Genomic DNA, 23,500 nt, shown 5'->3' on the forward strand with positions numbered 1-23,500 from the left:
AAAATTTGGGGTTCGGGCTGGGGGGGCGGAGGCTGAGATCCCCGAGTTTGGGTTTGGGGGTGTTTGATCCCCCCGTGTTTGCACCCCCAGGATTTGGGGTCGGGGGCAGCTGACCCCAGGATTTGGGGTGTTTGACCCCAATGTTTGACCCCCCGGCTTTGGGGTCGGGGTTGAGATCGGAGCCATTCCCTGGAAACAGCGGCGGGATCGGGCTGGGGAACAGGAATGGGATCGGGATGGGGAAGGGGAGAGACCCTGAGCCAGTGGCGGAGCCCAGTGGCAGGGAGAGACCCCGCCGCAGTCCCGGCACGGCCCCATGGCCACAACCGCGGCCCCTCCGCAGTGCCAGCCCCTGCCGCAGTGCCAGCCCCTCGGCAGGCGCTGAACGGAGCCTCCCTCAATGGCAGCCCGGCGCAGGCCGGAGCGGAGCCATGGCCAGAGCCTCCCCCATCGCCGGCCCGGCCCCTTCAATCCCTTTTCGGGGCGGCTGCTGCCGCTCGCAGCCCATTGCTGGCGGTTCCGAAGGGCTGCGGGGACCCTGCCCATGGCGGGGGTGTTGGGGTGGCCCCAGGGCCGGCCCGAGGGCCGAGCGGGGATCGAGAGCCCCAAAGCCGAGGGGCTCCTGGGGGTGCCCAGCTCCTGCCGCCCCCAGCCCAAAAGAGATGCTGGCCAATCAGAGCGCGCGGCGCTGGTGCCGATCCAGTTGCCGGGCGGGAGCTCGGCGCTTGGGCCCCGCCCGGCGATGTGCAGCCAATCAGCGCCCGGCGCGGCTGTGACTCATCGGTTGCCGGGCAGAGCCGCAGCGCCCAGCGCTCCCCGGCAGCGGAATTTGGGGAGGGGGGAGGTGACCCTGGGCATGGGGATGGGGCGTGCGGGGGCAGCCGGGGCCGCACTGGTGGCACTGGTGGTGCTGGCAGCGCCCCCGGCCGCGGGGGGAGCGGGGGGCGCGGGGAGAAGGGGGGCGGGGCCCCAAATTAAACCAAAGGGGGGTCGGGACCCCCAAACGGAGCAGGAGGGGCTGGAACCCCCAAACCCAAACACAGGGGAGGGGATTGGGGATGGGGGGAACGATGGGGAAGGGGCGGGAGAGCGGGGGAAAGAGGGGGATGGGAGCCCCAAACAGGATGAAGCCAACTTGATGTGGCCGCCTTTAGACGTGGATGGAGCCAAAGGCAGCCAAAGGCAGCCAATGCTTTTCCAGCCCGTCTGATCCCAGTGTGTGCAACCCCAGTGTGTGCAACCCCAGTGTGTGCAACCCCAGCGTGTGCAACCCCAGCGTGTGCAACCCCGGCGTGTGCAACCCCAGCCTGTGCAACCCCAGCCTGTGCAACCCCAGCTTGTGCCATCCCAGTCTGTGCCATCCCAATCCATAGGATCCCAGTCCATATTTGATCCCAGTCCATATCTGACCCCAGTCTGTGTGGTCCTGCACACACACCTAGCATCTGGAATTCCATTTCCCAGCAAGGAAAACATTTTCCTCTCCTCGAACTTCCTTACTATACTCTCAAGAAATGATAATAAAATAAGAAATCAATAAATTATAATTAAAATGAAATGAATTATTATAAAAATGAAATATAATAATTTTGACTCTTACTTACAATACTCCAATAATGGGTCAACCTAAAACAACAACTATTAGTATACCATTATCCATAAATATAAATAAGCAAATTATATGCCAGGAAATACCTGTTGAAAGTTTTAACTCAGCAGTTAATACACTTTAGATAAAAAATATCTAAGAAAACAAACACACAATCTAACAAACCTTAGTAGAACAATTCATATTACAAACATACTAAACACGAAACCAAGCACCACTAGAATTTCTCCTACATTTTAACCAAACAATTAAACTTTAATAACACCCTTAACTACTCTAAAACAATTCAAATTTTTTTTTTTTAAATTTAATTGTGGGTGAGTGGTTTTATCTGGATATTGATTTCTGATTGTTTGGGTCAGATGATTTAAAAAATGGGATTTTTATATTACATACATGCCACCCAGCCAGCCCCACACAATCCCCATCCCACCGCTCCCAATTGGGATCCCACTGCTCCCAATCCCCTTCCAACCCCATCTCACCCTGGTGGCTGTGGAATGGAGTGAGATTGGCCTGGGATTGAGTTTTTCTGAGGTGGGAACAAGCAATTTGAAGTGGGACTGAGCCTTTATGGGTTAAAATTAAGTTGTTTTCAGTGGGATTTGAGTGGTTTTGAGGTGACAGATCCATCCCTCTTGGCTTTTGGAGGGCAAAGAGAGGAAGAACAGAAAAAAATTAAAGCCAAACCAAAAGGAGAAGCAGCCAGGTGTGTTCCCAACAGGGATCACAGGGAATGTGGGTCACCAGGGCTGTGCCCAGCGTGGCTCCTGCAGTGGGGGATGGAGCTGGAGCAGCGCACGAAGCTCTTCCCGCACTCGGGGCACTCGCAGGGCTTCCCTCACTGGTGCCTCCGTTGATGTTTGGTCAAGGTAGAGGACTGAGAGAAGCTCTTCCCACACTGGGGACACTCGTAGGGCCTCTCCCCGCTGTGGATGCGCCGGTGGGTGACGAGGTGGGAGTTGTGCCTGAATCCCTTCCCACAGTCGGGGCAGCAGAAGGGCCTCTCCTCTGTGTGACTCTGATAGTGCCGGAAAAGATGGGAGCGGATCTGAAACCCCTTCCCACACTTGGAACACTCGTAGGGCCTCTCCCCAGTGTGGATCTTTTGGTGCAAAATCAGATTGGCGCGATGTCTGAATCTCTTCCCACACTCCCCACACTCGTAGGGCCGTTCCCCAGTGTGGGTCCTCTGGTGCTGGATCAGGTGGGAGCTCTGCCTGAAGCTCTTCCCACATTCCTCACACTCGTGGGGCCTCTCCCCAGTGTGGATGAGCCGGTGGGTGACAAGATGGGAGTTCTGCCTGAAGCCCTGCCCGCAGTCGGGGCAGCGGAAGGGCCTCTCCTCTGTGTGCGTGCGCTGGTGCTTGAGGAGATCAGAGCTGCTCTGAAACCTCTTCCTGCACTGATCACACTCGTAGGGCCGTTCCCCAGTGTGGCTCCTCTGGTGGATTATCAGTTCAGAGTTCCACCTGAAGCTCTTCCCACACTCCAAGCACTTGTGGGGCTTCTCCCCATCAGGAACCTCCTCATGGACCACCAGCTCCGAGCTCTGGCTCCATCTCCGGCCGCCTTCCCGGCCCAGGCTGGCTCTTTCCCCCTCAGATCCCCACCAGCTGCGTTTGCAGCCCCTCCTCGTGCGGCATCTCCGGGGCTTTTCCTCCCCGTTGGGTTCCTGCACCGTGGAGCCGCTCAAAACGGCCTCTGCCACGAGGTTCTGCTGCGGGGATTTGTCCTCCCTGCTCTCCATGCTCAGCTCCTGCTCTGGGGGAGGAAGGACAAGGACAGGATGGCATTTGCCTCCGGGCCACAGGCAAGGGCAAGGAGATGCCCCCAGGCTGTCCTGCAGCAGGGGCCCTGCTGGGCTGGGAGATGGAGCAGGAGAGAGGGGAAAGGGGCACTGACTTCCTCCTCACCTGACTCAGTGTTCAGGGGCATCTTCCTCTTCCTCACAGCCTCACAAGAACTGGCAATGGGAAATCCTGGTTTGGGAAAAACAAGGGCTGAGGACGATGAGTTTGAAGGTCTTTCTGCCCAAGTCCATCTCTACAAGTCACCGGCCATCTGGGCTCCAGAAATATCTCCCAAACACCAAGATTCAGCCTTGGAAAAGCCTCCCAGGAATTCCCTGTACCTGGACCCTACCCTCTGCTGTTCAGGGTTCCCCCTGTCCCAGCTGCTGGGGTCACGCTTGCATTGGGGTCCCCCTTCTCCTTGGTGCCCGCCCTCCCCAGCCTGCTGGCAGTCCCAGCAATCCCAAAAGCTGCCCCCTCTTCGCTCCCCATTCAGGGATGCCGGGGCTTTTCGGGCTCCCTTTTGGGCTCCCTTCTCCCCTCATGCTCTGCTCCGGGCTGCAGGGGCTCCAAGGAGTCCCCCCTGCCCCTCTCCAGCCTCTGCAGCCTCCCGCCAATGGCGGCGCTCCCCCCTCTCTGGGCTCCCCACTTTGGGCTCCTGGGGGACACAGGGCTCTGCTCCTCCAGGCTGCCTCTGCCGCCAGCCGCCAGCGCCACCCCCCGATGTCCCCCCGAGGGGCCTTTTCCGCTCAGCCTTGGAGTTCCTCATTCTCCAAACATTCCCCCCAAAAAATCCCAACCCAGGCACCCCCAGAATATTTGGGCTGAGCTCCACCTCTCTGGGCACCTCCAGACTTCCCATGTGCCTGGGATAGCCTGACCCTGGGACGACCTGGAACACTTTGGACCCCCATTCCATCCTTTCCCTGCCCCCAGCCCCATCCTTCTGCAAAACCAGAGATGCCCTGAACTCCCCCTTCACGAACAACCCGGGTGTCCCTATGCCATGTCCCACCTTTTTTGGGAAACCCTGGACCCCCCATTCCTGGGCTCCAGGCCCCCTGGAACTCTGTTCTATCTCTCCCCATCTCTGCCCCCCATTTCCGTGACCCTGAGCCTCCCCTGCACCCCCATTCCTGAGACCCCAGACCCCCTTTTACCCCATTGCCCAGCACTGAGACCCCCCTGCACCCCCTAATCCAGCGCCAACTCAACCTTTCCCTGGCCCCCGCCTCTCCCAGCACCCAGCCCTACTCTTTTCCCTGACCTGGGCCCCCTGGGCCCCCATTCCTGCATTTCCCAGCCCCCAGACGCCCCTTTTTTCACTCCCAGTACACCCTGGCACCCCCTTTCCTGGGCACAGGATTCCCTGCACACCCCATCCCAGCTCTCCCAGGCCCTGCAGCCCCTTTCCTTGACTCTGAGCCCCTGAACCTCCTTCCCAGCTCGGCCAGCCCTTCAAGTCCCCCTTTCCTTGGCCTCTTGACCCCCCTGGATCCCCAGTCTCTCACGTTCAGCCCCCCAGCTCCCCGATCTCGCTGTCCCCCCAGTTCTGCACTCCCTGCAGTACCTGGCAGCGGCGCTGTCGCAGCCCGGCCCTGTCGCCGCGTCCTCTCAGTGCCCGTTCGGGCCCTGCCCGCCCAGCCCGACACGCTGGACTGCGGGGGACACTCCCCTGTGCCCGGGCTACAGGAGAGCGGCCGGGGCTGCCAGCCCTAAACCACAGGAGCAGCTGGCAGACGCTGCTGCAGGAAGAAAGGGCCCACTCTGGGCAGGGGAAAGCCAAGGTTTATTTCAGGGCTCAGGGCAGCTCTGACCCTCAGGGCAACCTGCTGCACACAGCACACACTCAGCCCCTGCACCAGCTTGGAAAGGGGGGCGCAAACAAGGCAAAGATACATCCAACAACCAATGGGGGAAACGGGGGTGTGCAAACCGGGCAGATGGACATGAAGGAGCACAAATGAGGAAGCACCTTAAGGGAGGGCCCTGACCTCTGCCCAATCACTCCACGCCCCTGGGGGAAGATTCTGGAAAGAGGGGAAGGGAGGCCGAGGGATTGACAGGGGCCCAGGGAGGAGACTGGGGAAAGGCTCTGCAGCCACAGGGAGGATGGACATGGGCGAGGAGGGAAGTCACTCGGGGGAAAGCATTTTCAGGAAAGAAGCGGGGCTACATCAGGGAAACCATTGCAAACTGAGAACAAGGAGAATAAAACACAATAGAACACGGCCCGGGGTCCCCCAGTCCTTGATTGTGGGGGACGTGGACGGGACCCCTGCGAGCGCTGGGGCAGCAAGCGGGGCCGGATGGAGCCGCAGAGAGCGGGGATGGTGGGGGGAGCTGAGCTGGGATATTGGGATAGCCAGGGCTGGGATATTGGGATAGCCAGGGCTGGGATATTGGGATAGCCAGAGCTGGGATACTGGGATAGCCAGGGCTGGGATACGGGGATAGCCAGGGCTGGGATATTGGGATAGCCAGGGATGGGACATTGGGATTGCAAGGGCTGGGATATTGGGATAGCCAGGGCTGGGATATTGGGATAGCCAGAGCTGGGATATTGGGATAGCCAGCCCTGGCTCAAGGACAGGAACCGGCCCGTGGCCGACAGTGCCCTGGAGCCGGGGCCGGTACAACCAGAGCCGGGGGCTGGGCTGGGATCTGTGGGAATGGAGGACTCTGAGGGGCTGGGATGGGATCTCTATGGCTTCAAGGGGTGGGATTTCATCTCCTTCCAGCTGGGACCCGGGAGCTTTGCAGTGTCCGACGGTGCCACCTGGATCAGCCAGAGGTGCTGGGAATGCAAAGGGATCATGGTGGAGCAGATGAAGCACTCCCTGAGACACAGATATGGGGAAGAGCTCCCAAAATCCATCAGACATGGTCAGGAGGCTCTGGAGCACAAAGGAGAGGAGGGGAGTTCCTGTGGAAATGTGGGATTGAGGAATAAGGGCCTTGGGTATGCAGAAATTGCCATGGAATTTCCATGGCCGGATCTCTCTCATCCCAGCCAGGTGAGACTTCCATGCATGGATCTCCCACTAACCCATCGCCCTGGGAATTCCATGGGGAAATGATTTGAATGGATGACCAATGCCATGCCAGCAGTGCAATTGTGAAATACAAAGCTGTGTTTCTGTCAGGTTCATAGAGGCAACGTCTCTATTTGTGATTGTGATACGTGTGGAAACTGACCATGGGACAGTCATAAAGACGAATTCTAATAAATAACTGAGGAGGTAAAGCATGGAAGAAGGCCTTTGAACCAATCCTTTGTTCGCAATTACCCTTTGTAAGTCTTCAGTTGAATTAGGATCATTTGAATTAAAGCTTTAAGGATGTTGCTGTTTGACAGGAACTTTCTGCTTGTAGCTAAGCCTTAAAGAGTTTTGCAATAATAACCTCTTGAAGTATAATTTTAGAATATTGCTTGTAGTAAGGATCTTTGAAACGATAGGTTTAGAATATATAAAAAGGAAACATGCTTATCTTGATACATTAAAAAACAGTGAAAAGCAGGTTAAGAAAGGAAGATGAACATCTACTCAAGGATTGATAGTGTCGACCAAGGGAAGCTGGACATCACTGTTATGGGATTTGCAATTAAAAGGTGGACCCACGTCTGGAATCGGGACCTCACCAGCTGGGAGACTTCTTTCTTCTTTCGGAAGCCGGACCCCACCATCTGGGGATACTCCTTTCTGGGATACATCCTGAGAAAAACTAAATCATAATAGTGTATAGAATTGTGATGTAAAAATTGGGAATAGAAACTGCTGAGAAAGCTTATGAGTACCTCTATCAATGCCTGTAAGCCTCAACTCTGGGTGTTGTCGTGGTTTGGCCCGGAAATGTGTTTCTGGAAAGGTCTAAGTCGGGCCAATCAGTGGCCAAATTCAAAATTGGCATGTGATGTGGCCATTGAGGATCTGGATACGCCTCTGAGAACACACGGGGGTTAAAAGCAGGAGATTCCCAGAGAACTTCCTCTTTGGGAATCCGGCGTTGGTGAGTAGAGTCTGACCTCTCCCCTGCCCAGCTGCGCCTGGGTGGGGGAGGCCAGGACAGGGAGGAGGCCGGGAGCCCCAAAAGGTGCAGAGGTGGAGGAGAACATGCAGGGGTTGATGAGACTTGGGATGTCTGGGCAGCCCCCCCAGAGAGAGGGACAGAGATTGTGCTGGCAGCTCAGCCGGCCAGAAGCGGGGGATGCGGCAGAGAGGTGCCTGGCAGCTGTGGGAGTCCTGGACAGGCAGAAGTGAAGATTTTAACCCCTTTGTAGACTAATAGAAACCTTACAAATACTGAATCCTCTTGAATCAGGATGAGGTGAGAGAGAGATGAGAGATGAAATGGGCAAGCGTGAGGAAAGCTGGAAGAGGAGAGAAGAATCCTGAGTGGAAGAGATGATGGAGTGGCCTTGGGCTGGACTCTTTCTTGTATAGCCATGGACAGACCCGTGGTTTTTCCCTGTGACCCAGAGACTGTATTTAGGGGGAGGCAACACCGGGAGTCAAGAGTGAAGCAGCAGCGTGAACAGAAACGGCTGAAGGGGGTGTGAGATGCCCTCTGTCTCCACGGAGAGGAAGATCTCTGTTCACAAGGCCCCTCGGCTCCAGGGGGTGAAATGTGGGGGGGACTGGTGTCCCAGAGTTGAGAGACTGCTGTTTCTGGAAGTGGGTGGAGCATCTTTAAACGGGGAGCCCTAAAAGCAGTCCTGGCCCGTGCCCAGTGGTGAGAGCACTGGACATGGGGGGAGAAGTCACGAGGGCCGATGTTCTCTGGGTGGGGCCATGGGTGACGCGGAAGCACAGGAGGTTTTAATTGTGCTTCCGGGGGAGGCCCATGAGGCAAGGGGGGACTCCTCTCTCCCTGATGGATTTGAGGGTTGATAATTTGAGGGGTGGTGAATCTGTGGAGAAAAGGGAGGGGGAGGAGGAAGGTATCTGGAAGGTTTTCATTCTTAGCTTGGTATGTGTTCCTTTCTAGATTTGTAATAAATAAAGTGTTGTGTTTTTCCCTCCATCCCCGAATGGGAGCCTGCTTTGTTCTGTTCCCGGATCACATCTCACAGCAACCATTTAGGAAATATAGCCTTCATGGGGGCCCTGGCATTGTGCCAGGGTCAAACCATGACAGCCACCAACTGCAGCTTTCCACACTGTGGGTGCAACACAACACTTGCAGCAAAGCAGGACAAATATTTGAAGAATTTGGCAGCTTGTTCTTTTCTTTTCCTTGTGGGCTGGGCAGTTGTGCCATTGGTGACATTTTTATTGTTACTGTTCTACCCTAAGAAAATATTACAGGCTACCAGGAACTCTTAGGGAGTGCAAGCCTGACTGAATGCAAAGAAAGAATCTCCAGAGCCTGCAGCCAGAAGTGGAGAGCTGTGTGATAATGATTCCAACACTCCCAAGGACATCTTGAAAGTGATCTAGAAGATGAAAATGGGCTGACAGAAGGAGTTTGTTTCTGTGTTCAGTTCAGATTCTTCTACATCTGAAATCAATTCTACAGTCTCCATCTAAATCAAGAGTACAATCAGTTCATGAAAAGCCCCAGAACAAACGGTACCTCTCAAGAGATGACTGAAAGAATCTGAAAAGGAAAAATGCAGGAGGAAATGCATTTCTCAGCACTGCAGTATTTGCCTGCCTGAAACCCTCCTCCATTTCCGCCCCATGCCTGGATCTGTTGGTGTCAGTTCTGTATTCGGTGGTGCCTCCAGCCCTGAATCCCCTCATCTACAGCCTGAGGAACCAGGAGCTCAAGGCTGCAGTGAGGAGACTGATGACTGGACATCTTAGGAAGCATTAAACTGCTGGCCAATTTCTGCAAATCACTTGTAACAAAATCAATCTTTGATAGTTCTGTTGGTTTGGTTCTTTGATTTCCCTGTCTTTTTTTTTTTTTAATATTCTTCCTAAAGCTAGATCATTGTTTCTGCTATTTCTGACTTTTTTTCTCTCCACATTCAGTGGCAGCAGACTGTGACAATGAGGAGCTGTGCTCTCAGTGGCTTTAGACGAATTTAGAATCTCCCAGCAGAGTTTTCTGCAGAGATGCCCTTTTGTTGCCTTCTCTGGAGCTGCAGCAGCAATGTCTGTGTGCAGAGCTGGGGCAGATCAGTGCTGGCACAGCAGCTGTGCCCAGCTGCAGCAGCAGCAGCACTTGGTGTTGCCAGTGCTGCTGCCGTGGCCCTGCCCCGCTGCCCTGGTGGCCCTGGTGTTGCTGCAGGGCCTGAGTGCTCTCGGGGCCGGGCACAGTCCTGGGGGTGGCAGTGCCGGGGCTGCAGCAGGGACAGGCCATGGGCACTGCTGGGGCAGCGCTGACGCCTCAGGCCAGGCCCTGGGGGCTCCAGGCTCCTTGCCCAGGCTCTCTCAAGAACACGGCCAGGCCAATGCTCAGCACAGAAAAGCCCCAGGGTGAGCAGCCCCAGGCTGGCCGTGGGCAGGCTGGGGGCAAACAGCATGGCTGGGGCTGTGCAAGGGCCCTGGGGGAGACGGGAAGGAGCAGCAGAGCAGGGGCTGATCCATCCCCAGGGTGCTGCACAGCCCAGGGCAGCGTCCCAGAGCGTCCTCATGGAGCTGCCAACAACATCCCCCCCTGCAGCCCTGGCCTCTCCCCCAGCTCACAGAGGTGCCGCATCCTTGCAGGCACAGACACGGCAGCACTGGCTCAGGAGCCCCTGTTTGCATTGCACAGAGCAGGCAGGAGCACCCCCATGCTGCTGCTGTGGGGACATGAACCTGAGGGAGCACAAATGCCATCAGCCCCTGGGGCCAGCAAGGGCTGGGGGACACCAGGGAAACCACTCAGCTTTGTCCTGGCCTCTGCAGTCAGCCAGAAAGTTTATTCCCATCAGCTGGGAGTTTCCTGTCCCACTGCAGACGCTGTTGCTCAGAGCCAGGGCTGCCTGGCAGCCACCCCCAAACTGCCCCAAGCATTTCCCTGGCTTCACCTCTGCTTTCTTTACCCATCCCTGATCCAGATTTCTTCCTATTCCCCATCTCTGTTCCCTCCCCTGCAAACAGCCCATCCCTGTTTGCCCTTTCCTCTCTGGCCCCACTCCCCATTGCAGTTCCTGACTTGGAACCATGGGAATGTCCCTTGGGGAGCAGGATCATCCTCCAAGTGCTGCAGGAATTGTCTGCAGGCTCCTGCAGTGCCTGGTGCTGCTCCCTTGCCAGAGGCACCCCAGGCCAGGGGGGCACATCTGGGCTGCTGTGTCTGCCTGTGGGGCTCCCTGTTCTGGGCAATGAGGAGGAGCTGCAGAGGCTCTGCGGACTGACAGGATGGGTTTTGGGGCTGGCAGGAGAAGCTGAGGCACCTGGGCTGCTCGAGCTTCTGAAGAGGAGGGCCAGGGCTGATCGTGCAACTGCTGCAAGGGTGGTTTCAGAGAATCCCAGAATCAGCAAGGTTGGAAAAGACCTTGGAGATCATCAAGTCCAACCTGTGCCCTGACACCACCTTGTCTCCCCCGGGCCACCTCTTCTACAGGATAAACAACCCCAGCTCCCTCAGCCTCTCTTCACAGGATTTTTGCTCCAGACCCTTCACCAGCCTTGTTGCCCTTCTCTGGACACACTCCAGCCCCTCCACGTTCTTGCTAAATTTGGGGTCCCAGAACTGGACACAGCACCCAAAGTGCTGCCCAACCAGCGCCCAGCACAGGGGAAGAATTGCTCTCCTGGTCCTGCTGGTGACACCATTCCTGGTCCATAGGAGTGCCAGGGGTTGGATGAGGGAAATGGTGGGGAGGGGGCAGGAGACACAGTCTGATTGACTCTCAGCCATGAAGGGTCTTGATTTTCATAGCTATTCAGTCTGCATTAGAAGGTGCTGGGGGTCAATATCAACTGGACATTGCTGATATAAATCTATAAACAGGAGAAAAACATTAAACAGAACAAACTGTTCTCTCTGCATTGTTTTCAAGACAGTATATACACTTTGAATACACTTCAGATATCTGTCTAATTAATTACAGAAAACTTGAAAACTTCTGTTATTCCAAATGGCTTTTCTTCTTTGGGCATGTTGAAGAAATGTTTATGAGCTTTTCTCACTGAATTCCTGAACTGAAGAGCTCAAGAAAGAAGAGGCCTTGGGAGTCGGAAAATTCATCATCAACCTCCAAGGGGCTGAGGATCCATCCCCATCAGAGCAGCAATGATCAGCAATGGGCACAGCTTTGTGGCTGCCCCAGCTTTGGGATAGGCCCTGGGCCTGGAGCAGGAGCAGCTCTTGAGGGCCCCAAGGCCGGGGCTCTTGTGCTGCCCTGGGCACATGGGATGGCAGCAGGGGCTGCAGAGCTCTCAGCACCTGAGCCAGAGGGGAGCAGGGCAGCCAGGGAGCCTCCTTTGGCCTTGTCCCAGCACCTTCCCCCATGGCTGGGCTGAGTCCTGTGTGAGCTGCAGCTGCTGCTGTGCCCTTGGCAGGGGCTGAGGCCGTGGGGCCAGTGGCCAGGGCAGCCTGGCCTGAGCAGAGCTGTGGGGCCAGAGCCCACTGGGCTGGGCTGGGGAGAGGCCCTTGGTGCTGCCCAGAGCTCAGGGCAGCTGGCAGAGCTTGCAGGGAGCTGGGCTGGGCTCAGAGAGCCTGCCCCAGAAACCATCAGTGTCCATCTCAGCCTGGCGGAGCGTGCAGGGGCAGGACTCAGCCCAGGCCTTGTGGGGCAGGGCCAGCGCCTGTGCAAGGCATTGCAAACAGGCAAGTGCCCCAGAGAGGAGGCTGCTCTGTGCCCTTGGGGGCACGGACAGAGCAGGGAGGGGGCCCAGGACATTTGTCACCGCCAGCCTCTGTGCCCAGCCCTTGGCAGCCCTGGCTGCTGAGCCCAGCTTTGCCCTGGGCTGAGTTTGGCTGTGGCCCAGCTCCATCCTCCTGCGGGGCTCAGGGCCTGTTCCCGGCCATGGCCAGCCCTGGCCGGCCTCTCTGCTGGCCCAGAGGCCGGCAGAGCCCGGGGCAGGGCTGTCAGTGCAGGCCCACAGGTGCCAGGGGCTGTGCAGGAGCTGGCAGAGGCTGCCCAGCAGGGAGGCCATGGGGCACAGAGCCCCAAGGCTGCTGTGGGCAGCACGGCACAGGGGCCGTTCCCAGCCGCAATGCTCCTGGCCTGGGCTGGGCCTGCACAGGGGCTGGGCCACCATGGCTGGGCCAGCACAGGGCCACCAAGGGGCCACGCAGCCGCTGCCGGGGATGACAGCAAGGCCAGGCACACACAAGCAATTGCTGAGCATGGCCTGCGCTGGCCAGGGCTGACTGTGCCACAGGCAGAGCTCAGCTGCCCTTGGGGGCTGCAGGAACAGTCAGGAGCCCAAAGAGCCTCCATGGCTGTGCTGGAGACCAAGGCTGCAGCAGGGAAATGCAGGGCTGCTGCGGCATGGGGAGGGCATTGAATTCCAGCACACACCTCAGCTCTCTGATGATCCCAGCACCATGCTGGGCCCTGTTTCAGACTGGAGCAGAGCAGATGTTGATGGGACAGGAGCCCTGTGGGGCTCTCAGGGACCTGCAGCTTGCAAGGTGCTCTGCTCTCCCTCAGGTGCTCTCAGAGAGATCCAATCCCAGCTGGGCACCTCAGGGCACAAGTGGCACTGCCTGTTCATGGGCACACAACTGATGTCTGCCTGGAGAGGGGCACAGGTTTTAATACCTATTACTTTCATAATATACTTGCAAATCTTTTTTATCTGGGTCATTGGAGTTTTGAAAAAATGGCAAAGTTTTCCTGGGAGGAACAGGAATTTCCTGGATCTCATGGATTCTTCTCCTGATGGCAGGACGAAAAATACTGATCTTCCCCTCTACTTTTGGCACTAACATTCACTCTAATATTACATGACCACCTTCCTTAAGGTGTTTTCAGCTCTGTTGTTTAATTGGCCATGTCTAACGACATCTCTTCATTTAGAGCAGCTGGAGCTTTGTCCTTCCTCTTGCTCCCAGTTTTCCTCCTGCAGATGTTCTCTGGTCATTCCAATGCATCTGCCTTGACTGGCTTCATGCTTTGAGGTTCTTTGGGATACTTGGGGAGTATCCCAATCTTTCAGAAGTTTAAATACCTCCTTGGTCAACATCTTAGTTTTAGTTTTATCTTTTCTATCACCTCTTCTTATGTCTTTGTCTAAAATCCTTCCTGTATGGCAATCCTTTGTTGGTGGTGAACATGTCAGATGTTTCTGGGATATCAAAAGGAGCTGAGGAAAGTGTTTTGCTGTTTCATAAATTTTACCACATTCACATTTTTTATGTTGGTCATGAAGAGAAACCTTTATGTGCCTCTGAGTCTCACCAATTCCTGGTTCCTCAAAGGGCACAAACCTGATGAGTTGTGGTTCCCTCTCCAGTGGCTGCACTTGGACCTCCCTCCATAGCCAGAGCAGAGCTCCCATGTCCCAGAAAGTGCCTGGCAAATGAGGGATGAAGGACACAGGACAGGCTGTGGGGATCAGGGCCAGGGCAGAGCCAGGGAGAAGAATGACTTCTGCATTTGATGGAGCTGTGCCTTCCCTTGGCTTTGTTGGCTGACAAGAAATGAACATCCCTCTGTGTCTCAGGCAGCTCCTTCTCCAAGGAAAGCAAGTGGGAGTTGGAGCCAAGGAGCTGAAAGCTGCAGGTCCAGCCTGGGCTGGAGGGAGCTGAGATTTGCACAGGGCTGCTCTGAGTGCCAGGGCTTGAATGGGGGAAATGGTGGGGTGGGGGTAGGGACAGAGTCTGATTGACTGTCAACCATGGAGGGCCTTGATTTTCATATCTGCATGAGGAGGTACGTGGATTCAATATCAATTGGAGATTGCACATATCCATTTATTAACAGGAAAAAAACCCTAAACAGGACCTAAAAATGTTTTCTCACTGTCCTTGAAAGTAGAATGTATTCAGTTTGAATACACTCCTGAAATCAGTCTAATTAACCACAATTATTTGAAAGGTTTATTTGAAAAAATTGATTTGAAAACAACTATCCCCAGAGGCTTGGCTTTTTAAGGTGTTCTGAATGTGAATGAGCCCTGGGACACTGAATTCCTGCACTGAAGAGCTGAAGGCTGAACAAGCCTCTGCAGCAGTGAAATCCAGCAGCAGCCTCCAAGTTGCTGAGGATGTCAGCAGCCCCCCCTGAGGCCATCCCTGCCCAGAGACTGTGGGGGAATGGGTAGACAAGGAGAGCATCCCTGGGGCTGGGCCAGCAGAACTCAGAGGCACCAGCGGCTCCAGCTGGGCAATGGAGTGTGGAATGTGGCTGGGAAAGCCCTGCCTGGGCTGTGCCAAGCAGGATTGAAAAGGCCCTGACCCCCATCCACTAAAAAACTCTCTCAAGGAGACATTCAAAAGGAATTACAGTTGTTTGTGTACTCTGAGTTGGATGCACGGGAACAATACCAACAAGAGATTCTGAGGAGCTCAAAACAACAAAACAGCCTTTACTGGCAACTTTAGAAAATCAGAGAAATTTAGTCAAAATGTTTAATGCATCATTCAATCACCAAAAAACACTTCTCAAAGCAATAACTTGCCCTGTTCCACTTCACAAACTCTAAACCTGTTCAATTTAAAGCTAGTCAGAGTTTGCAAGAGGACAAAAATAGAAGAAGTAGACACAGAAAGAGAGAAAGAAAAATAAGATTTATAGAAGCACAGACAGAACTACCAACTCCTGGACTCTAGCAGTTCAGATGGAAATGCCAAGAGGGGGTAGGGTCAAGATGTGTGTTTGCCTTGTGGTCAGCCTTCAATACCCCTTGGTCTTGCTGGGCCCTTCCCCAGGTGGGACTTGGTGTCATTTGGTCAATAGGAGCTGGGCTGGGGCTCCAGAGGTGGCTGTGGAGCATTGCCTGTGCTGTGCCAGGGACTGGCAGCCACTGCTGGGCTGGGATAGAGGCTCTGGGGGGAATGGGGTTCCAGGGCAGGGCAGTGCTCCAGGGCAGGGCAGTGCTCCAGAGCAGGGCAAGGCTGGATCTGCCCATTCCTCCCCGACACATGAAATGTTTTGAGCCAACAATCTCCTGCAGTCTGTCACAGGATGCAATGTTGGAGGTGAAATCCCAGTTCTGGCCATGGGCACCTGGAAAGGAAGGACAGCTCTTTTCCATAGGAAGGAAAGCACAGAGCCCCAGTGTTTGGAAGGCAGGTGAGAGTCTCACTAGGCCAGCCAGACTTGTCAGCAATGGCAGATTTTGTCAGGGAGAAGTCTTTGGAGGTAGGGAATTTTGGAGGTGGAAGCCCAATCTCCGCCATGGGTGCCTGGAGAAGCAGGGCAGTTCTTTCCACAAGAAGGAAAGCATAGAGCCTTCCCAAGAGATTTGGGGACTGATGATAGGTGACCCTCATGAAACCGTTGTCAGCCAGTCTTGTCCTGGCAATATTCCTATGGGAATAATCCCTGGATATAAGGAAATCTGGAGATGAAATCCCAGTTCTGGCCATGGATGCCTGCAGGAGAAGGACAGATCTTTTCCATATGAAAGAAAGTATGGAGCACCAGTGTTTCAACAGCAGAAGAGAAGAGGCCTTCAACATGCCATTGTCAGTTCGACCAGTCAGGCAGTCCATGGGAGGCCAAACCAGCCAGACCTCTTCTGTGTTGCCGTGGTTTTAAGAGGCCCTGCAGTATCACCAAGGTCCCCTTGGTTCCACAGGGCCCCACAGTGTCCTAATGGTGATTTGATTCCATGGGGTCCAGCAGTGTTACAATGGTGCTTTGGTTCAATGGGGTCACACAATGTCACAATGGCTCCTGGGTTGCAGAAGGTCCGAATGTCACAATGGTCCCAACAATTCCATAAGGCCTTGCAGTGTCACTGTGGTCTCTGTGGTTCCCCAGGCCCCACAATGACACGTGACTCCTCTATTCCATGAGACTGCAGTGTTACAATGGACCTTTGGACCACGGGGTTTTGCAGTGTCACAATGGTCTCCTTTGGCTCCACAGAGACACAATGGACCACTGATGACACCAGGCCCCACAATGTCACAATGAACCTTTGGCTCCATGCAGCCCTGCAGTGTCACAAAGGCCTCTTGCTTTCACAGGGCCCCACAACATCACAATGGTCCTCTTGGTTCTGTGGGGACCCCCAGGGTCACAATGGTCTCACTGGTTTTATGAGGCCTCTCAGAGTCACAATGCTTTGCTTATTCCATGGGGCCTCATAGTGTCACAATGGTCTCCATGAACCCCTGACTCCATTGTGTGTCACAATGGCCCCTTGGTTCCATGAGGCTGTGAAGTCTCTTAATGGTCTCTCCATTGTGCCATGAGGCCTTGCAATGTCACAATGGACCTTTGGCACTATAGGGTCTCACAGTGTCACTATGGTCCCTGGGTGTCACAGGGCCCCACAGTGTCACCATGGTCCCTTGGTTCCATGGGCCCTGTGCTGCTGCATTCCCCCCTCCCCTGCTCAGGCCGCCCTGCCAGCTCAGAAATGCTCCTTGGGCCTCGGCCTTGGCCAACAGCCCCTGGGCTCAGCTCCTCTGCAGCTCAGCACAAACACTGTCTGCTCCAGGAACTTCTGTGCCCAACCAGCTCCTGGTTGCTGGAGGAGCAGCCCGGGGAACTGATTTTGTTCCCTCAGTGGCACAGCATCCCTGTTCTCACAGTGCCAAAGAAAGCTGTTGATGCCAAGTGCAGCCAGGATGAACCATTGCTGTGACTGGAGCCCCTCTCTTGGGGCCCTACAAACAGCGCTGCAAAAGGAGCCCCTTGGAGCTCTCCTGGGCCAGCGACTCCCTCTGAGTGGGGCCTCTCCCAGCCGGGAACTCTCCCGTTTGCTGCACTCGGGGATCCTGAACAACGAGGGAGCCTGGGCTGATCCCCCCACTCCTCCAGGCTCAGCCCTTCACCTGCTGGGGAGATGCCAAAGCATCCACAGGGAGCATTTCCTGCCCTCAGGGGAATTTCTCACAGGTGCCTTGCACTGACTCTTTGTGTCTGTGTGCACACAGGAGTGCCTGTGCTGGGGAGATGTGGCAGAAATGCTGCTCTCGGAGGGGTTGGAGTGCCTTGCATAGCTGAGTCAGTCAGGCCTGTAAGTGAGGTTAAGTCATGAGGTCTAAGCTAAGTTAATTGCTTCTAAGAGTTGCTCTTTTGCTAATTTGTTAGGTTTAATTTAAGTTATTAGCTAAGATGACTATTGTTAAGTGTTATTCCACTGTTAAATTATTTAGTCATAAGTTATAAATGAGGTTAAAGACTGTTAATTGTTGTTCTATTACTAAATTGTTAAGTTTACGGGAGAAGTTAAGGTTAAGGTATTAGTTAAGTCCTGTTAAGTTTGAGCTCTGTTCAGCTTTTAGATCATATTCCTTTTATCCTTGTCCTCACTGTCCTTGTGTCACACACACACACATACACAGGGACCGTTCTTGGTTCATTTCTGCTTTATTTGCCTGGATTTGGTTTGGTTTTGTTGTTGCTTTGTTCCCCCGGTGTGCCTGAAGTGTCCAGTCAGGAGCAGAGTGACTCTTGCCAAGGAACTTTGTGATGCTGTCGCTTAATATTAAATCTGGTTGTTGCTGATCTTTTCCCAGGGATTTTTTCAGCGCTCTCAAGCCCCTGATCGTAACAGGGTGAAGGAGCCCTGGCTCAGGCTCTGGCCCTGGGGGACACACAGACCCTGCTGGGGGGTCCCTGTGCCCCTGTCCCACCCCCACAGCCCCAGCCCCCCGTCCCCGTGTCAGGCTCTGGGGTCGATCTCGTGGAACATCCTCTGGGGGAGGCTGCGGCGCCGGGGGCGGGGGGACCCGGGGGGACAGGGGACCCCGCTGTGCACGAGCAGGGTTGGACTGCTCTGGGGGAGCTGTGAGGGGGGCTGGGGCAGAGTGACCTCCCCAGTGACTCACAGAGCCCCTGTGATGTCACACAATCCCCTGTGACATCACACAGGCCCATTGTGATGTCACACATTCCCTGTGACGTCACAAAGCCCCTGTGATGTCACACAGCCCATTGTAATGTCACAAAACCCCAGTGATGTCACACAGCCCATTTGTGATGTCACAGCCCTCATTATGATATCACAGATAATGTTGTGATATCACACAACTTATCCTGGATGTCACACAGCCATTCTATGATGTCACAACCCCTCTGTGATGTGACACAGATACCCTGTGATGGCAGAATCCATTCTATGATGTCCAGCCTATGATGTCACAGAGCCTACTCTATGAAATCACTGGCAACTCAGTGATGACGCACACAGCTGCTCTGTGATGTCACAAAACCCCTTCATGGTATCACAGGGCCAGTGCTGGGATATCAGTCTGTGATATCATAAAGCTGCTCTGTGATGTCACAGAAGATTTGGTGATGTCACAAAGTCACCCTGTGATGTCACAGTCTGTTCTGTGATTGCACACCTGGCTCTATGATGTTGCTCCATCACCTGGTGATGTCACAACCCACTCTCTTATGTCACAGAGCCACCCTCCATGACAGCAGACTCTGCTCCATGGCCTCACACCCTACTCTATGATGTCACAGACAGTTCTGTGATGTCACAACACCCTCAGTGATGTCACAAAACCCTCTCTGTGATGTCATACTGCCACTCTGTAATGTCACAGCACACACTTTGACATCACAGCCTGCTCTATGATGTCATACAGCCATGCCATGATGTCACAGCCTGCTCTGTGATGTCACACAATCCCCTCTATGATGCTGTAGCTGCTCAATGACCTCACACAACAAACTCTGTGGTGTCATAGCCCAACCTGTGACCTCACACAGCTCACTCTGTGCTGTCACACAGCCCCTTGCTGACATCACAGCTGCTCTGTGCCTCTAGGACACAGCCACAGAGGTGCCGCTGTGACACAGCCCCCTCTGGGACATCCCCCAGCCCCTGCCAGTGCTGAGCCCTGTCAGCTCTGTCTGTGCCCTGCTGGTGTCCCTGAGCTGCCCTGGCAGTGCCCCAGCCCTGCTGGGCTGTGCCCAGGAGCTGCTCCTGGCCAGAGCTGTCTCTCTGCAGCGCTGCCCTTGCCAGGAGCTGCCTCTGGGCCAGGAGCCCGGCCCAGCTCAGCAGCACAGACACAGCACCAGGACTTTAATCACCCTCTGGGGCTTTGTGCTCTTTGCATCAGACTCAGTCCCTCAGAGTGTGCTCAAAAAACTTCTCAGGGACTCAAAAGGGAGTGAAAACACTGAAGTTTCTCATACTTAAAATAGATCCTTTTGAAGGACAGGACCAAAAAAGTATCCCCATGTTCCAGGTAAAGCAGAACACTGGAGGCAGTGATGACAGCTGGGGAGAAGCAAGGGAAAGGTGTTTCTGATGCTGAGCAAACCTGTGCCTCTGTCCCTGCAGGCTGTCCTCATCCCCCGCTGCCCCACCTGGCTGGCCCCTTCCTTTGCTGACAGCTCTGCCTCCTGCCTGCCTCTGCCTGCCCACACAGAGCCTTGGGCTGCTCCAGGCTCCTTCTGGGGGTCGTGTTGTACCACAGCCCGGCCCTGGCAGGGAAATTCCTTTCTCCTGGTGTCCAGTCTGGGCTTCCCCAGCTGCACATGGTGCCTCTCTCTGTTTTATACAATGAAGAAAAACTCCAGCCTCTCTGAAACCACCCTTCAATCCCTCCCAGGCAACTCCTGTTCTGTCCTCAGTCTCAACACCACTGAGCCCAGAGCCATCAGCCTCTCCCTGCTGGTTATGTGATGAGGCCTCCAAACCCCATCTTGGGAGATTTTTGGGTCCTCATCAAGATCTGTGAAAATGGAAAAATAGTGGCCAAAGTTATTTTTTTCCAAATCTTGCAGTGACAGAACAAGAGTCAATATTTCTAAACTGAGTGAGGGTGGATTTACTTTGTTGAAAGGAGGAAATATTTTACAATGATGAGAGTGGCACAAAACAGCAACTTTTTCCAGAGAAGTGGATTCCCTATCACAGCACTACTCCAAGATCAGGAGCTTTGTGCAGCCTGACCCAGTGAAACCCTCTCATCCCCAAAAACAGAATTCCTGTTGTGTGGGTTCTCTGCTGTGCTGGGTGCCCTCACAACGCTTCTGGCCAGAATGTCTGCTGAGGGCAGCCAGGCTGCTGCAGGGGCAGTGACCTCTCAGCCATCACCATGGCAGCCCTGTCCCCTGGGCCTGGCTCTGCCCTTTCCTCTGCCCCTGCCTTGTCTCTGCTGGCATGAAGAGTTTTCTCATTCATATCTTGTCCCCAAGGTGCTGGGGCCAATGGCTTCCCAGGCAGGCTCCAGGAGCAGAAGTGGCTTTTCAGAGCCCAGGCAGAAATGAGCCCTGAGGCAGCAGCTCTGCAGTGCTGGCCACCAGGCCGGGCTGCCAAGGGAGGCTTCTGGCCATGCCCTGCAAGCAGCTGCTGCTGCCAAGGTGCCTTTGGTGCCTCAGGCTCTGCCTGGCACAGCTCCCAGCACGGCACTCTGCCCTTGTGCCCGAGCCCTTCCCTGTGCTGGGGCTGGCCTGGGGCTTTTCCTGCAGCGGGACCTGCCCTGCTCCTGGCACAGGAAAGGCAGTTCCTGCTGGAGCAGGAGGCTCTGCCTGCAATGGGCTCCAACAACTCCAGCAAGCTCTGTTGACATCAAATTGCTTCCTAGATCACTATATTTTAATAATTGTTATAGCTCCTATACTGTGGAGTAAATGACTCTCTTTTTTTAAATTTAATCTGTGGTGTAAACAAACCATTCTGTCTAATCATGATCAGAATCAATTAGAGCTGTATTTATATAAATTTATCTAGAATTCCATTGATAATCCTGTGGGACAAATTGCATTAAGGTTCAATTCTACCTGTCCAATCTTCTACACCTTTGACAAAGTCTGGGGCTGGGATTGGATCCAGCCACTCCCACTCTCCTGTACTAAAATAAATTTTGGAAGCCTAGGGGCCCTGCAGGGATTTGAGGATCCATGGTGGCTGTTGGGTGTCATTTCCCCATCTCATGACTCAGCAGGAGTTTCTCCAACAAAGAAATAAAGCTTTTGTCTGAAGCTGCCACTGTGCCCATGACAGGAACCCCTGTGAGTGTCTGGGACATCCCGGCTCTTTGGCAGCCTGGGGACTCCTGCGATGTCACCGTGCAGCCCCTGTGAGTGCCTGTGACAGATGGGTGCCTTTGCAGCCCAAGGTCCCCTGGGATGTCACCATGGAATGGCTGTGACTGCCTCTGACCACAGGGCTCTTTACCATCCCCAGAAACCCCTGGGAGGTCTCCATGGAGTCCCTGTTTCTGCCTGTGCCATTCCAGCTCTTGAACAGCCTGGAGTCTCCTGGAATGTCCCCATGGAACCCCTCTGAGGGCCTGTGACAAATCTGATCCTTAGCAGGCAACCATGCCGAGCCCCCTGCTGCTATGGTCAGTTTCCATGGCAACCATCCCCAGACCCTGCTGCTATGCTCAGTTTCCATGGCAACCATCCCCAGCCCCCTGTTGCCATGCTCAGTCCCTCGGCAGCTCCATGCACACCCCAGGCCAGGGGTGGGTGCCATGGACACCAGCTCAGGCCTGCAGCCAGAGCCCGTTGCCATGGCAACCATTGGCAGCCCCATCCCCAGGGTCATGGGATCCCAGATCCACAGAATTGGCTGAGCTGGGAGGGACCCATCAGGATCCTGGAGTCCAACTGCTGGCCCTGCACAGGACACCCCAACAATGCCAGCCTGGGCCTGGCAGCGCTGGCCAAACGCTGCTGGAGCTCAGAGAGCCCTGGAGCTGGGAGCCTTCCCTGGGGAGCCTGGGCACTGCCCCAGCAGCCTCTGGGCAAAAACCTTTTCCTGAGATCCAACCTGAGCCTGCCCCGACTCAGCTGCAGCCGTTCCCTCCAGTCCTGTCCCTGGGCACCAGAGGGAAGAGGTTCCCACAGCCCCAGCCAGGGACCCGCTCCCAAGGCTGTTGCCATGGCCAGCAGGGCTGGGACCAGCTGGGATGCTCGGTTTCCATGGGCCGGGGTTCAGAAATGGGATTCCCCAATTTCCTGCTCCCTCTAAAACCACGCTGCCGCTCGCTGCCCTCCCGCCTCCCATGGAAAGAACCAAAGGCAAAGATCCCAGGCTGGGATAAGAACGATTTACTGGGAACAGCAATGAGATAAGGAATAAACAGGAAAAAAAGCAATATTGATAACAGAAGGGATAAGAAAAACTATTTACAGGGAAAAGTACAACATCACCACTGAGTGGCTCTTCCTGGCCACGTATTTCCTCCTGCCTGGAAAGGACACCTTTCTCCTCAGGGAGAGAGAGAGAGTCCCTTTCCTGCCCCTGGCAATGACATGAGGTGGGAGTGAATGTAATGACACGGCTCTGGCCAGACCCTCTTGTTCTTCAATCCTACATCAGGTCACTAGCAGGGGCAGGAAAAGTGACAAGTGTCTTCCCACCATGGATCACAGGGAACATGGATCAGCAGGTCTCTTCCCAATGCGGGTTCTCCAATGGGGGATGAAGCTGGAGCAGCACACGAGGCTCTTCCCACACTCAGGGCACTTGCAGGACTTCCCTTACCGGTGACTCTGTTGGTGTTTGGTCAAGTTAGAGCTGTGGGTAAAGCTCTTCCCACACTGGGGACACTCGTAGGGCCTCTCCCCGCTGTGGATGCACCGGTGCCTGGCGAAGTTTGAGTTGCACTTGAAGCCCTTCCTGCAGTCTGGGCAGCGGAAGGGCCTCTCCTCTGTGTGAATCCATTGATGCTGGAGGAGACTGGAGCTGGTCTGAAACCTCTTCTGACACTCGGGACAGTCATAGGGCCTCTCCCCGGTATGGATGCGTTAGTGAGTGATGAGCTCAGAGCTGCACCTGAAGCCTTTCCCACACTCCCCACACTCGTAGGGCCGTTCCCCAGTGTGGGTTCTCTGGTGCACGATCAGGCTGGTGATCCACCAGAAGCTCTTCCCACACTCCAAGCACCTGTGAGGCTTCTCCCCATCAGGAACCTGCTCATGGACCACCAGCTCCGAGCTCTGGCTGAAGCTCTGTCCACCTTCCTGGCACAGGGTGGATCTTTACTCCTCAGAGCAACCTGGGCTGCGTTTGCAGCCCCTCCTCGTGCAGGATCTCCAGGGCTTTTCCTCCCCGTTGGGTTCCTGCGCCATGGAGCTGCTCAAAACGGCCTCTGCCACGAGGTTCTGCCGCGG

At 55.0% G+C, this 23,500-nt stretch overlaps 1 pseudogene; it reads right to left on the reverse strand.

Moving 5' to 3' along the window:
• Positions 1 to 2,450: 2,450 nt before the first annotated feature.
• LOC135292683 (zinc finger protein 850-like) overlaps positions 2,451 to 23,500 on the reverse strand; it is a 276,851-nt pseudogene continuing 255,801 nt past the window's right edge.

This window comes from Passer domesticus, unplaced genomic scaffold, assembly GCF_036417665.1.
Source record: "Passer domesticus isolate bPasDom1 unplaced genomic scaffold, bPasDom1.hap1 HAP1_SCAFFOLD_44, whole genome shotgun sequence".
NCBI classification, from domain to species: Eukaryota; Metazoa; Chordata; class Aves; order Passeriformes; family Passeridae; genus Passer; species Passer domesticus.